General features: G+C 40.6%; 1 pseudogene; it reads left to right on the forward strand.

Annotated features, from left to right (window-relative positions):
• The first annotated feature begins 5,710 nt into the window (after positions 1–5,710).
• LOC103014021 (serine hydroxymethyltransferase, mitochondrial-like) lies at positions 5,711–7,197 on the forward strand (annotated as a pseudogene).
• The last annotated feature ends 15,685 nt before the right edge of the window (positions 7,198–22,882 follow it).

The following is a 22,882-nucleotide window of genomic DNA, read 5'->3' on the forward strand; positions in this document are numbered from 1 at the left end:
CTGAACCTGACACAGCCTGCAGGTCTTCTGTGAACAGGAGCCAATATTTTTCTTCTTTGGGGCATTTTACCTTCCTATTGAATGTCTGTTCCATTTCAAGATTGGAAACTTAAATGCAGAATGTATGTTGTTTTCATTTAGTTTGAAGACATCAAAGATGGGAATATGCCTGTTACAGTCTTGAGTACTTGGTAAATAATGGGCTGAAAAGCAATTTTAAGTCTGACCAACTCTTCGCCTATTGGTGAAAACCTTCCAGTCACTTTTAGGTAATAAAAAGTTCCGTCTGAAAACAAAAGGTTATCACCGAATTTCACATGCTTCCTCTGTCCTAGCCTGGCTTGCCTTAGAAGCCTGCAGTGTGGAGAGGTTGTGTCATCTCGGCCCCTTCTCTCTTTCCTCATTGGTCCCTCCTTCCACATTCAGTATGCTGCCTCTGTCTCTTACAGGAAGGGGAAAAGGAGGAGAAGTCTTCATTGATCAGTGCAGCTCTAATCTAACATTGAACCCCTTGGGTATGGCAGGCATCCAAAGTGAACTCTCATAAGATGCTACTGTGAGTTCTTCAGTCTTTTGCTGGGGACCTCTAACTGCAGCTCCCTGGTGTGGGTTCTCTCTGTTAGTCCCTTTTGCCTTCTCACTCCTTACCTTTTATATTCCATGTCATATATCCAGCCTTTTTTGGCTTAGGTTCTTCATCCCTGGCTGGAAGCCCTCTAGGGAAGGGTCCTTTATGAGATGGGGAGTGGCTGACTCCTTTCTATAGGGTCTGTGTGTGGCCCATAGGAAGTACATACCTTTACCCACTTCATGGAGATGCAGCTTGCTGTGACTTTAGAAGTATAGGATTACAGCAGTGGTACTCAAAGGGGGGCAGAGAATGGGAGACAGGGACATTTTGGTTGTCAAAATTGGGGTGGGGGAATGCTACTTGCATCTAATAAGTATGTCACTGAATGTCCTACAATGTACAGGAAAGCTCCCACAACAAAGAATTAGACCCAAAATTCCATAGCTCAAGGTTGGTAAACACTGGATTAGAAGAGCAACTTCCGGGCACTGTAAAAGTGTATAATACCCTGCAAGAGTTAAAACTGAAACAGAACAGAGACAGAAACTGAGAAGAGTCATCACTTAACTGTTCTTTAGAATTTCCAGAAGATTTGGCCTATTTATCCCCTATCACTGTGCATGGGCTCATGTGTAGGTCTAGTTATAAGATAATAAAATACTCTCAAAATGTGTTCTAGCTACCCAAGTGGATGTCCCTCGATGCTGGATCAATTTCTCATTAAGAGACTTTTGCTAATTCTTAAACTACCTCCTTACTTTGCATTTCTGTAAATCCACTCAGCACCACATCTGAAAATAGTAAGATTAGTCAGCATTGCATCTGAAAATAGGAATCTTTGTCAGAAACCAAAAATGAGCATTTCTTAGGTACTTGCTTTGAAGGCTTAATCACTATCACAGTTGCATTCTGAAAGGCATTATAGCAAGAAGAAGGGCAGCATTGCAGGGGCCCCTAACTGGCCCCTAGTAATGATGAAGGTACTAAGGACAAGCAAAGCTCAGCCTCACTGGACAAGGTGCTCACCCTTCAGCTGGGGAGACCGCCTTTTCTTTCAATTTAACTAAACTTAGGTATGATGGAATGAATAGCATTTCATAAAGTTGGGGCTACAGAGAACTGCCCTGTTTATTTTAGAAATCGAATCACTGTCAACTTCATGTTTATTTCAGATGTTACTAGGTAATCAACAGGCAACAAACAGCAGGAGAGTAGATCTGGCAGTGCCACAAGGTAGCAGTTGCCGCAAGTGACATAGGAGGAAAAGGTGTTACATTATAGTGGAAAGAAATCACAACGTGTGCAGCTGCTATCACAGGGTTTTGGAAGAAATATGTAAATAGAGCAATGGAGCATAAACATAACGAGGAAATGGGCAGGTCTAAACCCTGTAGAACTTAAACACAGCTTGTTTAGAAAACAGAGATGGTTCTGGTAACTGCAGCTCTCAGAGGTGCAAATGGCTTATGTCTGATTCCAGTCTGTGGTAGCAAGACCCCTCTTTACCTTGAATAAACAGGAAATTACAACCAAAGAACGCACGGTAAGACAGAGTAATGCGATCTGTATCACTCTGCACACTAGATTGCCCTGCTCCTGGATTTATATATAAACACTTCAGAGCTTTCAATGGTAAAAGGCTAGATCTGTTTATCTCTGCATTGTGTACTTGGGAATTAAGAGAAAATTAAGGGAAAAACCTACTGTAACAGTAAAAGCCCCTAGTGTAATGTTTAGAATATAAAATTCCTTTCCTTAGAAAATGTGGCGAACTATGTTGCAGGAACTTTTAAAATAGCACATAGAACAGAACGTTCTTCCACAGATGAAAAATTAAGTGCACCCTGTCCTTCCCCATACCTGTCTATGGCTTGGTAATGTGTCAAGCAAGCCAACTGAAAGTGAAGGGGAGAACCTTCTCTAAGGCTCTCCATGCCTGGATTTTATCAGAGATTCACTCTTTGTCCCTCATGAAGAATTTGCCTTGATTCAGAAGTGGGCTCATCCAACGCCTGCCCTGCAACGCACCTCTGTGCCGAGCCTTTGTTCTGGAAGCTATAGACCTCCTCATTAGAGAATGCCTGGGGCGCTGTCCTTCAGAGGCAAAAGCTAGAAGTGATGCCAAAGAGATCCTGAGATTGGCTCAGGGCTGAGCAGACAGCAAGTGACCAGGGCAGCACAAGCACCTTGGGCTTCTGATTCTAGGTCAATGTTGTGTCTGTTCCTCCTGAAAATGCTTGTGGTCCCAGACGTCTGTACAGCTGGGCTCACAGACCCTCATCAGTCTGCCGGGTTCTCTCCAGTCAACTGAAACCTATTTGCATGTGGAAACCAAGCCTAAGGATAGTTGACCTAAAGGAAAGAATGAAAGACACTCCACATGTACTCATTTTTCTGGAAGCCTCAGAGAGCTGGCCCAAGTTCTCCCAAATGTACCCTTCAAAGCAGCTGAATCTCACTTTAGCATATAGTATTTGAATACCTTGTACAAAGAAAATATGTTGCTTGTTATAGAAGCACAAACAGCACTAAGACCAACTAAAGTATATTTTTAAAAAACCCTAAAGTCGTCCTATGTTTGCATTTAGCTTTTCCATTGACTATCAGTGTAACTTCAGGCTGTTGTTTCACCTTTATGTGACTCAGTTACTTCTTCTGTGAGAGGGATAAAAATAGCCCCTTCCTTACTGGAATGCTGAGTCCCACCCTTTGGGGTTCCAGCAGTTGGGGATGTGGCCCAGGAACTTGCATTTTTGGAAAAGCTCCTTACGTGACTCTGATGAACAGCTAGACATAGGAACCACTGGTTGCAATAATTCCAAGAAAACAAAACTATTGTCTCAGGAAAATAAAAGACATTTATTTATGTATTTTTTGGCCGCACTGTGAGGCATGTGGGATTATTAGTTCCCCGACTAGGGATCGAACCCGTGCTCCCCTGCAGTGGAAGCACGGAGTCTTAACCACTGGACCGCCAGGGAAGTCCAAAAGACATTTATATTTGATGTTAACCTAAACCAGGCATTAACCTGGGAGAATGCTATTCTAGTTCACGAAATATTTAAATTCAGCATGTATAATTTTATAGACAGATTAAGAGGGGAAAGAAAAGCAGCTAGCTCTTTGGTTGCTGGCAGGATTTTCTCAGCTAATCTGTATAAAGTACTTAGAACAGTGCTGGGTATATAGTGAATGCTCAAAAGATGTTAGCAATTATTTTCAGTATTGAGTAGAAATGTTATTGTTTAGTTTAGGAAAATTGTAAGTAATCTTTAAAGAGGTGAGTAACCAGCTCTCTAAGTGAGCAAAGTGTCTTTTAGAAATTACATATAAATATCCATGCACATTAAAACTTTATCTAACATGTTAACTTCTTACATTTTCCCACCAAGCAGTTTTGGATAGTTCTCTTCTTGCTCTCACTTCACGTTTTCCGTTTTAAAACTGATATTGATAATCTTTTTAGCCTTCTGAAAAGCACATACCAAAAATTACCTGGAAAAGGCATAATGTTCTCATTCAAAGAAACTGGAGCTGGAATCATTCTTTAGTCCATCACTGGGACAAATGTTAAAGAGTATTTTGAAATGCATACCAACTAAACACATATATCTAAAACAAAATTCCAGAAACTTTTCCTGCCTTGTATGTGTTTATAGTACAAGATGTATCTGAAACAGACGTGATGGTTTGAAGGTATAAGATGTTTGGGTTTGGTCGATTCATTTCCCCATCTGAGCTTCAGAAGTGTCCTCATCCTTCCTTCACAAGCCTCTTGCACCTTGCAGACATCAGCCCACTTGTTCCTTGTTCTTGGGACAGGGTGACACTTCTTAGCAGATACAAAATGACTAAGTAACTTTTAGTAACGTCAATTGTGTGCTGGGTCATTAATGCAAGACCACTTTGTGACCCTGTTCAATTCTTTTAACCCTTTCTTCTCTCCAAGGTGTCCCTTAGCTGGAGCACCAGCCACTATTAAAACATGATCATAAATCATGGTTATTTGTCCACTGACCCTTCTTACGATACCAAAAAAAAAAAAAAAAAAGAAAAGAAAAGAAAAGACAAAAAAGAAGCTCAGGCCTCACTTAGACAGCGTCTCTGCTCTTGATGAATCTTTATGGAACCTTATCTTATATTTTTAACAGCAAAGCTCAGGCTCTGTTTTACTGAAGCTGTTTATATATCTAATCAGAGTGGATCAGGAAATGTGGTTGACAGCATAGGGCTGCCTGAGAAACCTATTTGCTGGCCAGCATTAAGGCCACTTTTCATCTTGAAGGCGTGATCAATGGAGTGTGTCTGAGGCTCTGTTTAGATTAGGGGAAATAACGCACTGGTGGCCACATGCATCCCAAGCAAATCATTTTCCCTCACGCGGGCTGCGGTGAAAAGCTTTCCAAGAAAGCGATGGCAGGATTAAACACAACCAGCCCCTCACGCACCCCTCCTGTGGTGGTTGGCTGCAGGCTGGGAGGACCCCGGGCTCCAGCCTGACTGGGGGGATGGCGCTGCCAGAGGCAGCAGCTCGCACTCTGCCCTACCGCTACCTAGCTGGGTGTCCCACGGCCAGCGATTGGATCTGTCTGAGGCTTTGTTTCATCACCTTCGAAATGGAGATGTACGAGTCAGGGTTCTCCAGACAACGCTCTCGCTCTATCTAGATCTACAAATATATCATACACATATATATGTATGTAATTACATACATACATACATGTATATATACCCCTGACTGGGGCGAGGGAGGAGGTACAGACGAGCCGAGGCACAGAACGACGCCTCGTCTTCAGCCTTCCTTCGCCTTGAGTCCTGGGTCAAGGTAAAACTGGAAGACAGCGGTGTTCTCCAGAGGACTGCCCACTGGCTCCAGCGGGAAACTGAGTCAGGGGCAAATGCTTCTGACCCTGGGGCTACAGACGGGAAATGGAACTGAAGAAGAGGGGAAAAAGAACTACAATCCCCAAAAGACCATAAAGGCGTCCACTTTACGCATGCGTGGACCCCGCCCCAATTCAGGGGCTGCCCAGCAGCTCTTTTCGCGCATGCGCTCTCCGATCAGTCTGCTTCCAACCCCTTGTGTTCCCCGGCCGGAGTTGGTACCCGGACCTCCTGGGACCTTCATCTCGGGTTGCGATGTTGCCCTTCTCTTTGCTCTGGGCGACTCGGCCTCTGCAGAGATCTGGTCAGCTGGTCAGGATGGCCATACGGTGCCTGCACAGCGAGGCGGCCCAGATCCAGACAGGAGAAGCAACCAAGGGCTGGTCAGGCCAGGAGAGTCTATCAGACAGTGACCCTGAGATGTGGGAGCTGCTACGGAGAGAGGACAGGCAGTGTCGTGGCCTGGAAGCTCACTGATCCAGAGAACTTCTGCAGCCGAGCTGCGCTGGAGGCCCTGGGGTCCCGTCTGAACAAGTACTCGGAGGGTTATCCGGGCAAGAGGTACTATGGAGGAGCAGAGGCAGTGGATGAAATCGAGCTGCTGTGTCAGCGCTGGGCCTTGGAGGCCTTTGACCTGGATCCTGCTCAGCGGGGAGTCAATGTCCAGCCCTACTCGGGGTCCCCAGCCAACCTGGCTTCCTACACAGCCCTGCTGCAGCCTCATGACCAAATCATGGGGCTGACCCGCCCGATGGGGGCCGTCTCACCCACGGCTACATGTCTGATGTCAAGCGGGTCTCAGCCACATCCAGCTTCTTCAAGTCTGTGCCCTGTAAGCTGAATCCCAAAACCGGCCTGACTATGACCAGCTGGCACTCACTGCTCGGCTCTTCCGACCTCGACCCATCATAGCTGGTACCGGTGCCCATGCTCGCCTCATCGACTACGCCCGCGTGAGAGAGGTGTGTGACGAGGTCAAGGCACGCCTGCTGGCGGACATGGCCCACATCAGTGGCCTGGGGGCTGCCAAGGTGATCCCCTCACCTTTCAAGCATGCGGATGTTGTCACCACTACCGCTCACAAGACCCTTCGAGGGGCCAGGGCAGGACTCCTCTTCTACCGGAAGTGGGTGCGGGCTGTGGATCCCAAGACTGGCCGGGATATCCTTACACGTTTGAGGACCGAATCAACTTTGCTGTGTTCCCATCCCTGCAGGGGGTGCCCCCAGAACCATGCCATTGCTGCAGTGTCTGTGGCCCTAAAGCAAGCCTGCACCCGTTCCGGGAGTGCTCGCTGCAGGTTCTGAAGAACGCTTGGGCCATGGCTGATGCCCTGCTAGCGCGAGGCTACTCGCTGGTGTCTGGTAGCACTGACAACCGCCTAGTGCTGGTAGCCCTGCGGCCCGAGGGCCTGGATGGAGCTCGAGCTGAACGGGTGTGGGAACTCGTATATCCATCACGGCCAACAAGAGCACCTGTCCTGGAGATCGAAGTGCCATCACACCTGGCGGCCTGCGGCTGGGGACCCCAGCTTTGACTTCTCGACAGTTCCGTGAGGAGGACTTCTGGAAAGTTGTGGGCTTTACATCGGCTTGGAGGTGAAGAGCAAGACCGCCAGACTCCAGGATTTCAAATCCTTCCTGCTCGAAGGCCCAGAAACAAGTCATTGGCTGGCTGACCTCAGGCAACGGGTGGAGCAGTTTGGCAGGGCCTGCCCCATGCCTGGTTTTGATGAGCACTGAAGGCACCTAAGAAATGAAGCCCACAGACTGACGTTTATTCCTCTTCCCCCAACCTGGACAAGTTAGGGGTGGGGGTAACTGCCTATCCTCCAATTTTTTGCTGGAGGAGGGGAAGGCCGCCCACTTAGGGGCAAAGGCAGGTATAGTTCCCCTTCCCAGAATTTGTAGCTGAGAAGGTTGCTTCTTGACACAAGACTTAGAAGGAAGAGGCTTGGGGCTTTCTGCCCTAATCTCTCTCATTGTCTCAGTGTTATAGACTCCCTGCCCTCTCTTGGGGAGGGGGAGAGTTCCCCTTGTGAGCCAGAGGAAGGAGTGGGTAGGCACCCTTCTTTCATTTTTATCTAATAAAATGCTAACCTGCAAAAAAAACTAAAAAACAAAAAAATGTATATACATATATACATACATATATATGTATATATTTGTAGATCTAGATACATATGTACATATATACACACATACATATAATGTAATAGATACACATACGCATATAATATCTACCCACTTATTTATGTGGAGATTTATTTTAAGGAATTGGTGCATTTGGTTGTGGGGGGCTGGTGAGTGTGACGTCCGCAGGGCAGGCCTGGGGGCTGGAGACCCACGCAAGGGCTGATGCTGCAGCTTGAATCTAAAAGCAGTCTGGAGGCAGAATTCCCTCTTCCTCAAGGGAATTCAGTTGTATTTTCTTAAGGCCTTTGACTGATTAGAAGAGCTCGCTCACATTATAGAAGGTAAACTGTGTCACTCAAAGTCTTTGGATGTAAATGTTAATCTCATCTAAAACATACCTTCGCAGCAGCATCTAGACTGGTGTTTGGCCAAAAACTGGGTATCACGGGTACCACAGTCAAGCCGGTTGACACATAAAATTAACCATCACAGGGGATCGTAATAATACTTTGTTCAGAGGGGCTTGGGGAAAGTTAAGTGTTAATGCCTAAAAAACACTTTGCAATGGACTCTGTGTCCCAAAATTTTCAGGCAAATTTGACTCATGCTTTAAGACTAAGTTTTAAAACATTCAAGAAATGTGCGTTACGATCGGGTAGAATTCAGCATGACCACGTGACAGCGTCTGCTTCAGACTCCTTTTCAGCCACACGGATGAGCCTCCAGCAACAAGCTTCAGAGTCCCCAGAAATTGAGGGGTGACACATTTGCAGCAAAGACATGTTTATAGGCTCATTGAATTTTTAAAATCTTACCTTCTGCTCTTGAAAAACAATCAAGAACCTTTGTGGTACAGTCAGTCAGCTTTTCGTGGGTGTCTTCATACCTTGTGGCCCCAATAATTTGGAACGTGGAGTAGTAAGTTAAGGGTTCATTTAACACTGTCTTACCCAGTGCTTGCCTCAGAGTTGGAAAAGGGCACTTATAAGAATGTGGCTTCTATGTACGTCTGTCTCTCTGTGGTATGAAATATGGCCTCAAAGAAAACATCGTTGTTTCCATTTCAAGGTCCTTTTGGGAGCGGAGAAACTGGGCCGTTACTGGTGGAATGCTACCTTTCCAAGATTTATGAGGAGTCGTGGAGGGCTCAGTAAACTCGGAAGGTAGCTTTTGTATCTTGCAGCACTCAAGACTGATTTAATTTCAGGTCAGTCCTGGAACGGCAACCACTATACGAACTGCAGGTTTATAAATTGCTCCTCGGAGCAGCTGACCTTGCAGGTGCGGGAGTCAAATGGAGCGGAAAAGCAGAGGAAGCTGGCAGATTGAGAATCTTGGTACACCGAGTGAGCAACCATTTCACCAAAACTGGAGTTCTCATCTGCCCCCCATTTTCACCCCCAAACCCCTTCTTTCCCTTGAGTTTGTCTCCTGCCTAAAATACTCATTTTTTTTCCCCCCCGTAAGATGTCAGATGGGCTAGTGAGGGAGAAACTGGATTATGCGACCATGGTATACAGGGTCTTCTGGATTTTCAAAGATCATTTCATGAAAATTCTGCTCCTGAGCTACTCAGAATAAGTAATATAAAGCCTAATTTACATCTCCTCTCACAGTAGAATCCCTGACGGGGATGTTAAAACAAACTGATGTCACTAAGAAAACAAAGCTAATATTCAGAAGCACTGGATTCTTACAGGAGCTAAAAATATGGTTTGGAGTCATAGCATTGATTAAGTCAGGCCTTAAAATCATCAAGCAACACACAATGCTATTTGAAGAAAAGCACACATATCAGGATAAATCTCCCAACAATTTTTAGTCCCACTGCAGTGGAGCATTGTTTATGTGGGTGGTGGCAGCCTCTTTTCCCTTTTGTCACTTGGAATTATGCTGGACCAAACATTTGTGGACTGTGGGGGGACAGCCTCACCTTGGCGACAGGATGGTCACAGTAGTTTCAGAGGTATTTCCATGCTCTCAGAATGCATATCTGCAGTTAATTCTAAAAAAAAAAAAAAATTAAAAGAATACATTTCTTATAGCAGACATGTAATCTAAAATGCAGCTGTGTCAGTGACCCAGACAAGTTAAGAAGTCATCCCTGCTCTCAGGAAGCTTAGTTTAGTGGGTGGGAGGCTGTAGTTAAAAATAAGTTATACAGGGCTTCCCTGGTGGCGCAGTGGTTAAGAATCCACCTGCCAATGCAGGGGACACGGGTTCAAGCCCTGGTCTGGGAAGATCCCACATGCCGCGGAGCAACTAAGCCCATGCGCCACAACTACTGAAGCCTGCGCACCTAGAGCCCATGCTCTGCAACAAGAGAAGCCACTGCAGTGCGAAGCCCACGCACCGCAACGAAGAGAAGCCCCCGCTCACCGCAACTAGAGAAAGCCGACGCTCAGCAACGAAGACCCAATGCAGCCAAAAGTAATAAATAAAATAATAAATTTATTTAAAAAAACTGTTGTACTACAATATGCTATGTGCTGTAAAAGATATGCTGTTGTAGCCCAGAAGAGTCAGTCAGGGAAGGCTTCAAGGAGGTGGTGGCATTTGAGATGAATATTGACTGGTGAGTAGTTTCTGGTTTTTGGCTTTTTGTTTTTTCGTCTAAGCAGAGTTAAAATAGAGCCAGGGACTTCCCTGGCGGTCCAGTGGTTAAGAGTCCACGCTTCCACTGCTGGGAGCACGGGATCGATCCCTAGTAGGGGAACTAAGATCCCCCATGTCGTGCCGAGTGGCCAAATAAAATAAAATAGAGCCAGGAGGAGAAAGTCACAGAGTAGTGAAAGGTCCAGAAATGTTCCAGGAAAGGTGAGAACTTAATGTGTCTGAAGCAAAAGACATGTGATCAGTGACTCAGGAGATGAAAGAGAGAGAGCTTAGGAACAGCCTTGTAACAGCCTAAAAATGGAAATGTGGTCCTCGGAGAGTTCAGGAAACAGCTGTAAGAAGGAGAAGGACAGAATATGGGGGGCATTTGTGATCAGTGGAGTGTGGAGGCTGTGGGTGTGAGAGAGGGCTAAGGATACACAAATTTCTAGCTAGGAAGTCTAGTTGGGAGGTCACCCTGCTGAACTAAGTCATTGCTAAAGTAATGGGAAAGATCTGCAAGAGCAGAGCCGGTTGCTGTGGCAACTTGAATGGGAGACAGATGGGCGGTGGGAGGGTGGAAAGCTTTCCCTGAGACCGTTTAAAATCTCCTTTCAAATTAACGACAAGCGTGCCAGTTCAAGAAGTCACTCCAACAACATGGAAAAGAATTTGTGTCAAACTCCACAAGCTGAGTTAATTTTGAAAGAGACCCTTGATAATAGTTACACACTATTTTCCATATTCAATTACACAATTTGCATTTAAATTACACAATACGTTTCGATCTTTGACCCAAAGTAAGCTCATCTTCAAATAAACTTTAAAATATGCAATTTCATTTTAGACTGATGAAGACTTATTTTATCTGACAAGGACCTAAGAAAAGACTAATCTGTTCAAGTTAAAAATAGCACAGAACATTCATCTAAGAAATTCTTTATAGGAGGTACTACAACTTTTTTCTGGAATACTTTCCCTTTATCAGAGCTAATGGATCATATATGCAATAAATTACTTCTTTCAAAGTGAAATTCCATCTAGGCCAAGTTACACTCATTCTGTGTGTGCACATGTCTACCTGTGCAAACACCCAGCCATTTCCACAGCCAATACCTGATATATCGTCAGCATCATAAACCTTATTGTCACTAATTTTACACAGCAAGAGGCAAATTTCATACAAAGTCACTTTCATCTGGCTTTTCTTTTTTGCTATATTTTAGTAATATTTCTATTGTAAGAATCTCATTTTCAAAGTGGGGAGAAAAGCAATAGTACTGCATAGAACCACAAATGAACCAAATCTAACTTAATGTGGTTGATATGAACTAACTTAAATGCCTTTATTTGTGTGAACTATGCAACAAATAATCCCATTTAAGGATAGTATTTAGAAAAATATACTAGTTGTGAAAATAACCAAATGAAAATATTTGCATGTATTGGCACTTGAAAAATCAACCTGAATATTATAAAAATTAGGAAATTCCTTATAATAATATTGAGAAAAAGAAATCTCTCCTATTGTAAATGCAATTGTAAGTTTAAGGCATTTAATCATACTGTATTTTAAGTAGTCATTAATAAAATTAATGTTGCTAAGGTGGTTCCTAAACAGCAAGGATAGGATCAATATTTAAGTATAACCTGCTAAGTTAAAGTCAGAACATTTGGACATTTGAAAACAGATTTGAAATATTCCCCAATTTCCAGTTATACATTGTTCTTACCTATGCATAATATATTGAAAGGGAAAGTATAACACTGGCAAAATTCCAGTCTAACAAATGAAGTAGGTTGGAAACTCAGTTTTGATGTTTTAGGAAGTCAGTATGTCTAAACAAAAGTTAAATTTCATTATTTTAGATTACTTAGGTGACCTTCTTGTAAATGAAAAGGAAGAAGAATAGAGTGCCCAGTGTAGAATGCAAATCAAATAAAAAATTTTCATATACCCATCAGATGTGTTGGAATTCTACTCACAGAATCTAGGGTTAAATACATAAAATAAGACAGAATAATAATTCCAGAAAATATATTTGGAAAGGATCTGAATCATCTTGCATCGAAGCCTTCCAGAAAAAGAGCTTTCATAGTTTTTTGGTAACAAGTTAGACATGAACTTTCTTGCAATCATGTTTTTTGGATTTATTGAACAGTTTCAGATAATATACTTTCCCCAAAATATGTTATTTTTAAGGTCTGAAGGTTAACTTTGAAAATATATTAATGTACTAATAAAGAATAAAAACTTTAATTCTGTAAATGTCATAACAAATCACTAATCAAATATTTCTTAAAGTGTCACTTTTTTTTATTCAAACAGAAAGTCACAAAAATTATAATCATCCTCATCAGTTCACTCAGTCCCATGTAATTAATTTTTTTTTTCATCTTGATCTTTTGTTAGCACTTTTATGAATTCATCAGTTTTCCATTAGAGTTCTGAAAATGCTTATTCATTCAGTTCAGCAGTATAGTCAGTTACCAGAAACCTGTACTTGTCAGAGTCTTTTCCATGAATTCCTTGAAGATGAAACCCTTTTATAGGAACATTTTTGTGAAAGCATCAGAGTACACCCAGAACTGTCTGTAAATGACAAAAGACTTAAAAATGACCATGGTTAAAGATTTGATGAAAGTTCGTAATAATGCAATTGACCAGGAAATTTAGTTATTTCTGAGATATACATTTTAAAGTAATAACTAGAATTATGACTTATAACATTATACCAGAACATATGAGAATTTTAGAAATTTCATGTAATGTCTGAAACATTTATATTTTATATAATAAGCACATATTATGTTGTTTATTATATAAAAGTTGGAAGCTTATATCAGGTGCTATCCAATACCAGAAACCAACTAAAAGTAAGGTTTCATTGTTACAGTAATATATAAATTCAATGTGTGTGTAGATAAGTTTTAAAAATTCTATGAGCATTTATTGAGTTTTCCTTATATGCCTACTGGGATAGAGGGAAAGAAAAACTACCTTTAATTGAGCTTCCTTTATATTCCATACTCTGTGTTAGGACTTTATGTCTATTTTCTCATTTAAAGATGAAAAAAGATATGAGGTAGCTATTTTTACTCTCTCAATCACGTAGCTGTTAAGTAGAGATATTATCTTTAAAAATAAGATCTGCTAAACATTTAAAGAAGAATTAATGCCAAGCTTTCTCTAACTCTTCTAAAAAATTGAAGAGGAAAGGACATTTCAAACTCTTGAGGCCAGCATTACTGTGATAACAAAACCAGACAAAAGCACCAGAAGAAGAGAAAACTACTACAGACCAATATCCTTGATGAATGTAGATGCAAAAATCCTTAAGAAAATGCTAGCAAACTGAATTCAACAGCACAACATTAAAAGAATTATACACCATGACCAAGTGGGATTTATCCCTGGGATGCAAGGATGATTCAACATACAAAAATCAATTAATGAGATACATGATATTAACAAAATAAAAGATAAAAGTCACATGATCATCTCAATACACACAGAAAAAGCATTCATCAAAATTCTAAACCCTTTAATGATAAAAAACTAAGAATAGAAGGAAGAACTCAACAAAATAAAGGTATTTATGAAAAGCCCAGAGCTAACTTCATACTCAGCGGTGAAAAACTGAAAGCTTCCCTCTAAAACCAGGAACAAAGCAAGGACACACACTCTTGCTACTTGTATTCAAGATAGTACTGGAAGTCCTAAGCAGAGCAATTAGGCAAGAAAAAGAAATAAAAGGCGTCCAAATTGGAAAGGAAGAAGTAAAACTGTCCCTGCTTGAGATGACATGCTCTTACATACAAGGAATCCTAAAGACTTCATGAAAAACTGTTATAACTAATTTTAAAAATTCCATAAAGCTTTAGGATACAAAATTAACATGCAAAAATCAGTTGCATTTCTATATACTAACAACAAATTATTTGAAAAAGAAATTAGGAAAGGAATCCCATTTATAATAGCACCAAAAAGAAAGAAAAAAACTTTGGAATAAACTTAAGAGATGAAAGACTTGTACACTGGAAACTATAAAACATTAATGAAAGAAATTAAAGAAGATAAAAACAAATGGAAAGAAAGCCATGTTAGTAGATTGGAAGACTTAATATTTTCAAACTGTCGTACTACCCAAAGTAATCTACAAACGTAATGCAATCCATATCAAAATTCCAATGTGTGTTTTACAGAAATAGAAAAAAGCAATTCTAAAATCCACATGGAACCACAAAAGAATATGAATAGTCAAATCAATCATGAGAAAGAAGAACAAAGGTGGAGGCATCACACTAATTTTAGAGTCTATTACAAAGCTACAGTAATTAAAACAGTATGATAATACTGGCATAAAGAAAGACATACAGAGCAATGGAACAGAATCAAGAGCCTAGAAATAAATCCATGCATATTCAGACAATTGACTTTTGACAAGTGTGCTAAGAATGCACAATGGAGAAAGCATATTCTCTTCAACAAATGATGTTGAGAAAACTGATGTCCACATGCAAATAATGAAATTGGACCCTTATCATATGCCATATGCAAAAATCAACTCAGAATGGATAGAAGATTTAAATGTAAGACTTGAAACTGTAAAACTTCTAGAAGAAAATGTAGAAGAAAATCTTCATGACATTGGTCTTGGCAGTGTTTTTATGGATTTGACATGAAAGCACCGGCATCCAAAGCAAAAATAGACATGTGGGACCACATCAAACTAAAAAGCTTCTGCACAGCAAAGGAAACAATCGACAGACAAAAAGGGAACCTACAGAATGGGAGAAAATATTTGCAAACCACATATCTGATAAGGGGTTAATTTCTAAAATATGTAAGGAAATCCTATAACTTAATAGTAAAAAAAACCTAATAACCCAATTTTAAAAATGGGCTGCAGAATTGAATAGACATTTCTCCAAAGAAGACATGCAAATGACCAACAGGTATATGTAAAGGTGCTCAATGTCACTAATTATCGGGGGAATACAAATCAAAAACACAATGGGATATTACCTCACACCTGTTGGGATGTCAATTATTAAAAACAAAACAAAACAATAACAAAAAAACAAAAAACAAAAAAGCACAACTCGTGTTGGTGAGGATGTGGAGAAGTTGGAATCCTTGTACACTGTTGGTAGGAATGTAAAATGGTACAGCCACTATGGAAAACTGAATGGAGGTTAGAATGGAATGGTTGTGGCCAGGGGCTGCAGAGGGGAGGAAATGGGGGGTGATAAACCAAAGTTCTAGAGATCGGCTCTACAACATTTTACTTATCGTACAATACACCATTGTACCCTTAAAAATTGTTAAGAGGGTAGGTCTCATTTCTCCAAAGAAGACATACAGATGGCCAACAGACACATGAAAAGATGCTCATCATCACTGATTACTGGAAAAATGTAAATCAAAACTACAATGAGGTACCACCTCACACCAATCAGAATGGCCATCCTTAAAAAGTCCACAAACAATAAATGCTGGAGAGGGTGTGGAGAAAAGGAACCCTCCTACACTGTTGGTGGGAATGTAAATTGGTGCAGCCACTATGGAGAACAGTATGGAGGCTCCTCAAAAAACTAAAAATAGAACTACCATACGACCCAGCAATCCCACTACTGGGCGTATACCCTGAGAAAGCCATAATTCAAAAAGAGTCATGTGCCAAAATGTTCATTGCAGCTCTATTTACAATAGCCAGGACATGGAAACAACCTAAATGTCTATCAACAGATGAATGGATAAAGAAGATGTGGTAGATATATACAATGGAATACTACTTAACCATATAAAAGAATGAAATAATGCCATTTGCAGCAACATGGATGGACCTAGAGCTTATCATACTAAGTGAAGTCAGTCAGAAAGAGAAAGACAAATATCATATGATATCACTTATATGTGGAATCTAAAATATGGCACAAACGAACTTATTTACAAGACAGAAACAGACTCACAGACATAGAGAACAGACTTGTGTTGCCAAGGGGTAGGGGAGTGGGGGAGAGATGGATTGGGAGTTTGGGGTTAACAGATGCAAAGTATTATATGCAGAATGGATAAAAAACAAGGTCCTACTGTATAGCACAGGGAACTATAGTCAATATCCTGTGAGAAACCAAAATGGAAAAGAATATGAAAAAGAACTTTAAAAACTGAAAAAAAAGAGGGTAGGTCTCATGCTGTGTTCTTGTCACAATAAAATAAAATTAAATTAAAAAATAAATAAAAACAAAAGAAAGAAGAAAGAAAGGAAGAAGGAAAGAGAGAAAGAAAGAAAGAGAAAGGAAGGAAAAAAAGGAGGAAAACCCACAAACAAAAAACCCCCTAAGGTCAGTTTGACTCTAAAGCACATGATTTGCCTTTTTGTTTCCTTAATTGTTGTAAGCATTAGAAAAGTATATAAAATAACATAATGGACCCTGTTTTATTACCATCCCCCATTAGCAAATATTAACATGTAATCATATTGGCTTTACATTCTTTAGAGAAATCAAACATTAAAAAAAATAGTCAAATCCCTACCTAGTCCACACTGCTCCCTTCTCTCAGTACCCAGGGACACTACTGGCCTGTGGTGGATGTCAGTCCTTCCCTTGTATGTTGCTATACTTTTATTACCTATATTTTCAAAACTGTTGTCACAATTGGGACTTTATTTTCCTCAGCTTTAGAGATTCATCACTCTTTACAAATGCAGTGTTTGCTCATCTGTTTAGCTGCTCTATTTTATTCCATTGTATGAATATTATCCTCTTTTGAGAGACATTAAAGTTGTTCTCAGTATTTTGCTGAAGAACAATACTATAATGAACATCCTCACGTATGTCTTTGTGTTCACATGTGTGACCGTTTCTCTGGGACATACGTATAGAAGTGATTTGCTAGTTCACAGGATATTAACTTTCTTGCCAGAGTGATGGCTTTAATCATTGAGACTGTGCTTGATTGATGGAAGGTAGATCACAGGGTGCTCATAAAACCAATGATGAAGAGAAAATTGAGGCGTCAGTTTGCTTCTTTGGTGTGCATGAAAGTTAATTCAGTAAAGTTATCTTCCAAAAGAGTGAGATGATACTCATTGGGTCTAGGGGCTGACCTCAGGAAAGGCCAGGAGGATAAGGTTGTGAGTTAGGCAGTGATCTTACAGGCTACTTTGTCCAAAAGGGCCCGGAGGCTCTAAGGGCTGAGGGAACCATAAGACAAGTGAGATTGAGGGTGTCCTGAGTGGGGCAGAGGTATTGTACTAGCACCAACAGCAGTGCAGGGCAGCAGGTAGACTCAGCAGATGGGATATTTCTAGAATCTATATTATCTTCTCTTCTCAATTCCTAGCACCATCCCCTAGTTCAGCTTTTTAGAGACTATTCCTGGACTAATGCAATGTTTCCTTACTGGTCACTGACCCCTCCAAATTATTTTCCACATACTGGCAAGACAGTCTTAAAGGATAGCTTTACTTCATTGTTCAAACCATCAAGTAACTTACCATTACTACCTGAATCAATTACAAATAGAGTTTGGTTTAATATTCAGGGGCTTTTAAAGTTTGGCTTCAGCCTACATTCCCAGGCATTGTTCCTTGTTATTCTTTTTATTTTAAATTAATATTTAAAATTTTATTCAATTGTATTTTTCATGGTTTTGAGAATCAAGTCGCTCCATAAGATTTGCTACAAAAATAACAGTCCCTGGTCTCCCAGGTATGTGCTTCTTCAATTTTAGTGGATATTCCTAAATTGCTCTGCAAAGTGATTGTACTAATTTATATTCCCACAAGCAGTATACGAGTTCCCATTTCCCGCTTCCTCACCAACACTTAGTATTGCCAGAATATCTGCCGACTGGTAGGTGTGAAATTTTATCATATTGCTAGTTCATGGTGAGCATATTTTAATATGTCTATAGGTCACTAAATAACAATCCATTGACCATCTTCCAACTGGGTTGGGGGACTTTTACAATACATTCTTTTTTTTTTTTGAAATATTTATTTATTTATGGCTGTGTTGGGTCTTCGTTTCTGTGCGAGGGCTTTCTCCAGTTGCGGCAAGCGGGGTCCACTCTTCATCGCGGTGCGCAGGCCTCTCACTATCGCGGCCTCTCTTATTGCGGAGCACAGGCTCCAGACGTGCAGGCTCAGCAGCTGTGGCTCACGGGCCTAGTTGCTCCGCGGCATGTGGGATCCTCCCAGACCAGGGCTCGAACCCGTGTCCCCTGCATTGGCAGGCAGATTCTCAACCACTGTGCCACCAGGGAAGCCCTACAATACATTCTTTATATGAATTCCTTTTTGCTAATTACATTGCACATCCTCTCCCAGTATGTAACTTGTGTATGTTTGTTTGTTTATAGGGGATATTTTCATTTAATCAGTTTTTTAAAAATAATAATTTAATAAATTTTATTAATCTATTCTTTTACGCTTTGTTCATTTAATGTTGTGTTCAAGAAATCTTTCTTTATCCTAATGTCATAAATAAATTTAACTATATTTTCTTTCAGAAGTCTTCAAGTTTACTTTTCCAGTTGAATCTCTGAAACCATTTGGAGTTTATTTTTGTGTGTAGTGTGAATTTGGGACCTAATTTTGTTTTTTCCATATCATAATCAATTCCCCCCAATTTTTATCTTAATAGGCCATCATTTTTTCTCTTAATTTATAATGTAATATCCCAATTAATTGTTAATGTGCTAACTTACTTTAATAGAGTTTCTAATGGTAACTCATTTTTGCATTCTTATGCTAAATAATAATTGGTTCTGATATATTTTTCTAGCATATTGGTGGGTTCAATATGCAAATATTTTATTTGGAATTTCTTCTATATTCAAAACTAAGATTTCAATTATGATTTTTTTTATTGACTCATGAATTACAAGGACTTTAATAGTCCAAAAGTATGTAGAGGATATCTTTTGATTAATTATTGCTAACTTAACTGCATTCTACTCAGAGAATAGTCTCTCTCGTGTACAAAAATTCTTTGATACTTGTTGAGATTCACTTTGTGCTTCAGTATGTGAAATATTTTAGTTAATGGTGCATTTGCCCCAACACAACATTCTACTAAAAGAGATCTGTATGGATATGTACATATTTGCACAAGTGTAAACAATGTATACGCATGTTTTTATGAGGTCTCAAGCCTTGGGCATCATCCGTATCCTCAGGCTCTGTAATACTAATTGTTGAAAAATAAATTGCAAAAAGATACTACTTCTGTCTAGATGCTCAGGTCCCAATGTTGAGAGTGCAATGCATTAAGAAAATGGCACAACTTGAAGAAAACACAGTAACCTAAGAGAGAAAAATGACTGACGCAAATACTGCACCTAATATTGACCAGAGACCTAACATATGGTGTAGGTCTGTTACAAACTTCTATCAGGCTCTAGGGGTTTATAATACCTCTGTTTTTCTTACTAAAAAAATCATGCAACAGCACCTTAAACATATTTTCTGTTATTTTGATTAGTTATTTTCATTAGTCAGCAAACAGCTGCTCACTATCTTTTTAATAATAATAATAATAATAGCATATCAAAATTCTATTGTTAAGTCCTCTAAATAACATTTTATCAGTAAGCTATTTCCTTTAGAAAATGCCTTTGAATGAATGGACATTAGAAATCAGTCAAAATCAAATCTAAACTACTACTGAAGAAGAAATATTGATACAAATGGCCAGCAAAGTGGTAGTTTTCATTCATCAGCAAGTCAAAGGTAACAAAGGTCAATACTATTCAGTATCAGCCAGTGTGTGGAGAAATGGTTGTGCTTCCTTGCTGCTGTCGAGAGAGGATACTGTAAATCCTTTGATGAAGGACTTTTGCTTATTTTTGGCTGTTGGGCGTCCACTCTGCTATTTTTGTCTGCTCTTTATCTTAAACTGCCTCTGAGTGGAGCTCCTCATTGTGTGTGGGTTTGGCAGCAGCTCCTGGGAGGCTGTCTGGTGGAGTGGTCAAAGGCATGCAGACCACCCTGCGTTTGATCCTTGACTTTGCCATTTACTCTACCATCTTAGGAAAGATGCCTAACTTCCCTGAAACTCAGTATTACCAGTTATTGATATCAATGTGTGAATCCTTGTTACATTTGTTCCAGTGGGACAGCTACCTGAGGTCAGTTTTGAACTGAAACTTGGAAAACCAAGCAGAAGAATGGGTCTGATATGTAGAAAACTGGTATTTAGTGCATGCCTCCTGTGTGCTACTCTCAGGTACTTCATAAACATCATCTCATTTTAACCCCCATGACCATCTCATAAGTGAGCGGCTTGCGGGATCTTACTTCGCCGACAAGGGATTGAACCCTGGGCCCACGGCAGTGAAAGCACTGAGTCCTAACCAATAGACCACCAGGAAATTCCCAAGGATGCCCCTTTTATAGATGAAGAAAGAGTCATTCCCAATGTTACATAATATTTACCTAGCAGAGCCAAGATTTAAACTGAGATCTGTCTGAAACTCGAATCCATGCTTTTAACCGCTACTTAACTCTGCTTCTCAGGGCTCCAGAAACAGTGAGGGGAAGCCATGAAAACACGAGATAACTAATCCAGAGACCTGTGTAGGGGGAGGAGGCTGAGGTCCAGTTGATCCTGATGGCTGGATAACCGGCCCAGCCACGTAGTTCACCATAGAACCACGATTCCAGACAGCAGATCAGGAGTGGTGGAGGAATAATTTCCAGGTGCTTCTGAGAATAAATAAAATCAGTAATAAAAAAATCCTTACCAAAAAGTAATGGGATTATCTAAAGTGGCCTGCTTTCTTTCTAAGAAAGAATCAGAGGGGTATGTCACTTAAAAATGCCATCTAATCTCAGAAGGAATAGCTGGTCATTAGGAAATAATATTAGTCTCAAAAGAGATTTAGATCATTGGTTACATGCAAAATATTTGGAATCAGACTTAGAATGATTTGCTATACTTGAAACAGATGAAGCAGAAACTATTCACAATTTGAATCCAGTCCATATTTAGAATCCCTCTCCCAGGTCAGCTTTCTATTTGAGAACAAGGATTAACACCCTAAGGGCAAAAACAGGGTTTCAATCATTACATCAATACCACACATTCTAACAAGAACATATTTTTAACAACTTCAACTTTCATTCACCAAGAAAAGTACTAGACATATATTAGGTGAACATTTTAAAGATCCAGAAGTCTTAAAACATCTCTCATTTTATGGGAATTCTCTTGACGTCTTCATTGTCACCTGGGCATTCCAGTTTTGCTGCTACCAGCTACTGGAAAGGTGTGATACATAGTACAAACAATGATCTGAAATATATAACTGAGCAGATTCAGCTACAAGGAAACAATTGATAAGTCTGGATACCAATAATCTACAAATAAAAGAAACAAAACTTTATAACAACAAAAAAATTCAGTAACTATTAAAAAAAGGACTCATTCACTGGAACAAATTAATAAAATTCATAATAAACCTGATGTCTTAGTCAGTGTTAAAGAGAAAACCACAGGTCCAAAATGGCATCACTTGTGCTAAAGCCCATGATACCAAACCTAGACTTAATAACTGACTTAATTGCAGTTATGACCTTCCCCAGAAATGTAATCTTAATCAATGAGTCTGGAATTTTCTGGTCAAACACCAGTAAGGTAATCTATCAGGTAGGCCCTCTCCATCCCCCTCAGGAAGAAGATGCATCTGCATGAAAAAAACCCTTGCAGTTCCCTTCCCCCCAAAAAGAAGGTGTCCTTGCTTAAAAATAATCCTTTCTTTGCTTTTTCTAATAGTTCCCTTACCCACCCTTCTTCCTGTAAAAGCCTTCCATTTTGTACAACTCCTTGGAGCACCTTTCCAGTTGCTAGACGGGATGCTGCCTGATTCACAAATCTAAAGACAATTAGATCTTTCTATTCTTTCTATTGGTTGAATTTTGTTTTGTTCTGTTTTTTATATATTTGGTAGCAGTGGTGGGATTGAAGCGAGTTTCCAATGGCACTTGGAGATAACCAGATACATAGGCATTGCACCCAGAGAACCTTTTTGAGTTCACTCTTTTTCCCACCATTTCCTAGGGCCATGTTAAGTTCCTCTTGGTTGAGCTCCACTCTTTTTTTTTTTTTAACTTTTAATTTTTTTAAAATTTTTATTTATTTTTGGCTGCGTTGGGTCTTCATTGCTGCATGCGGGCTTTTCTCTAGTTGCGGTGAGCGGGGGCTACTCTTTGTTGCGCTGCGCAGGCTTCTCATTGTGGTGGCTTCTCTTGCTGTGGAGCACAGGATCCAGGCATGCAGGCTTCAGTAGTTGTGGCACGCAGGCTCAGTATTTGTGGTGCACGGGCTTAGTTGCTCCGCGGCATGTGGGATCTTCCCGGACCAGGGCTCGAACCCGTGTCCCCTGCATTGGCAGGCAGATTCTTAACCACTGCACCACTAGGGAAGTCCCGAGCTCCACTCTTCTCGTGTTCAAGCTCCCAACCTAATTGGCTTTCCTTTACAGGGCAGGTCAGCTTAAGCTAGTAGTGGATTCTGTCTGGAGCTCAGCTGAGCTGGCAGACAGTTCTGCCCAGAGCCAAGCCCCTAGCCTTTCAGACCACAATTCCCAGGATTCAGTAATATCTTTTGGTTATTGCCAGTAGTGGAAAGCCCCAGCCCTTGATTCTGTTCCCGGATTCCATGATGGGAACTGCTGATGGTT

This window comes from Balaenoptera acutorostrata, chromosome 17, assembly GCF_949987535.1.
Source record: "Balaenoptera acutorostrata chromosome 17, mBalAcu1.1, whole genome shotgun sequence".
Classification (NCBI taxonomy): domain Eukaryota; kingdom Metazoa; phylum Chordata; class Mammalia; order Artiodactyla; family Balaenopteridae; genus Balaenoptera; species Balaenoptera acutorostrata.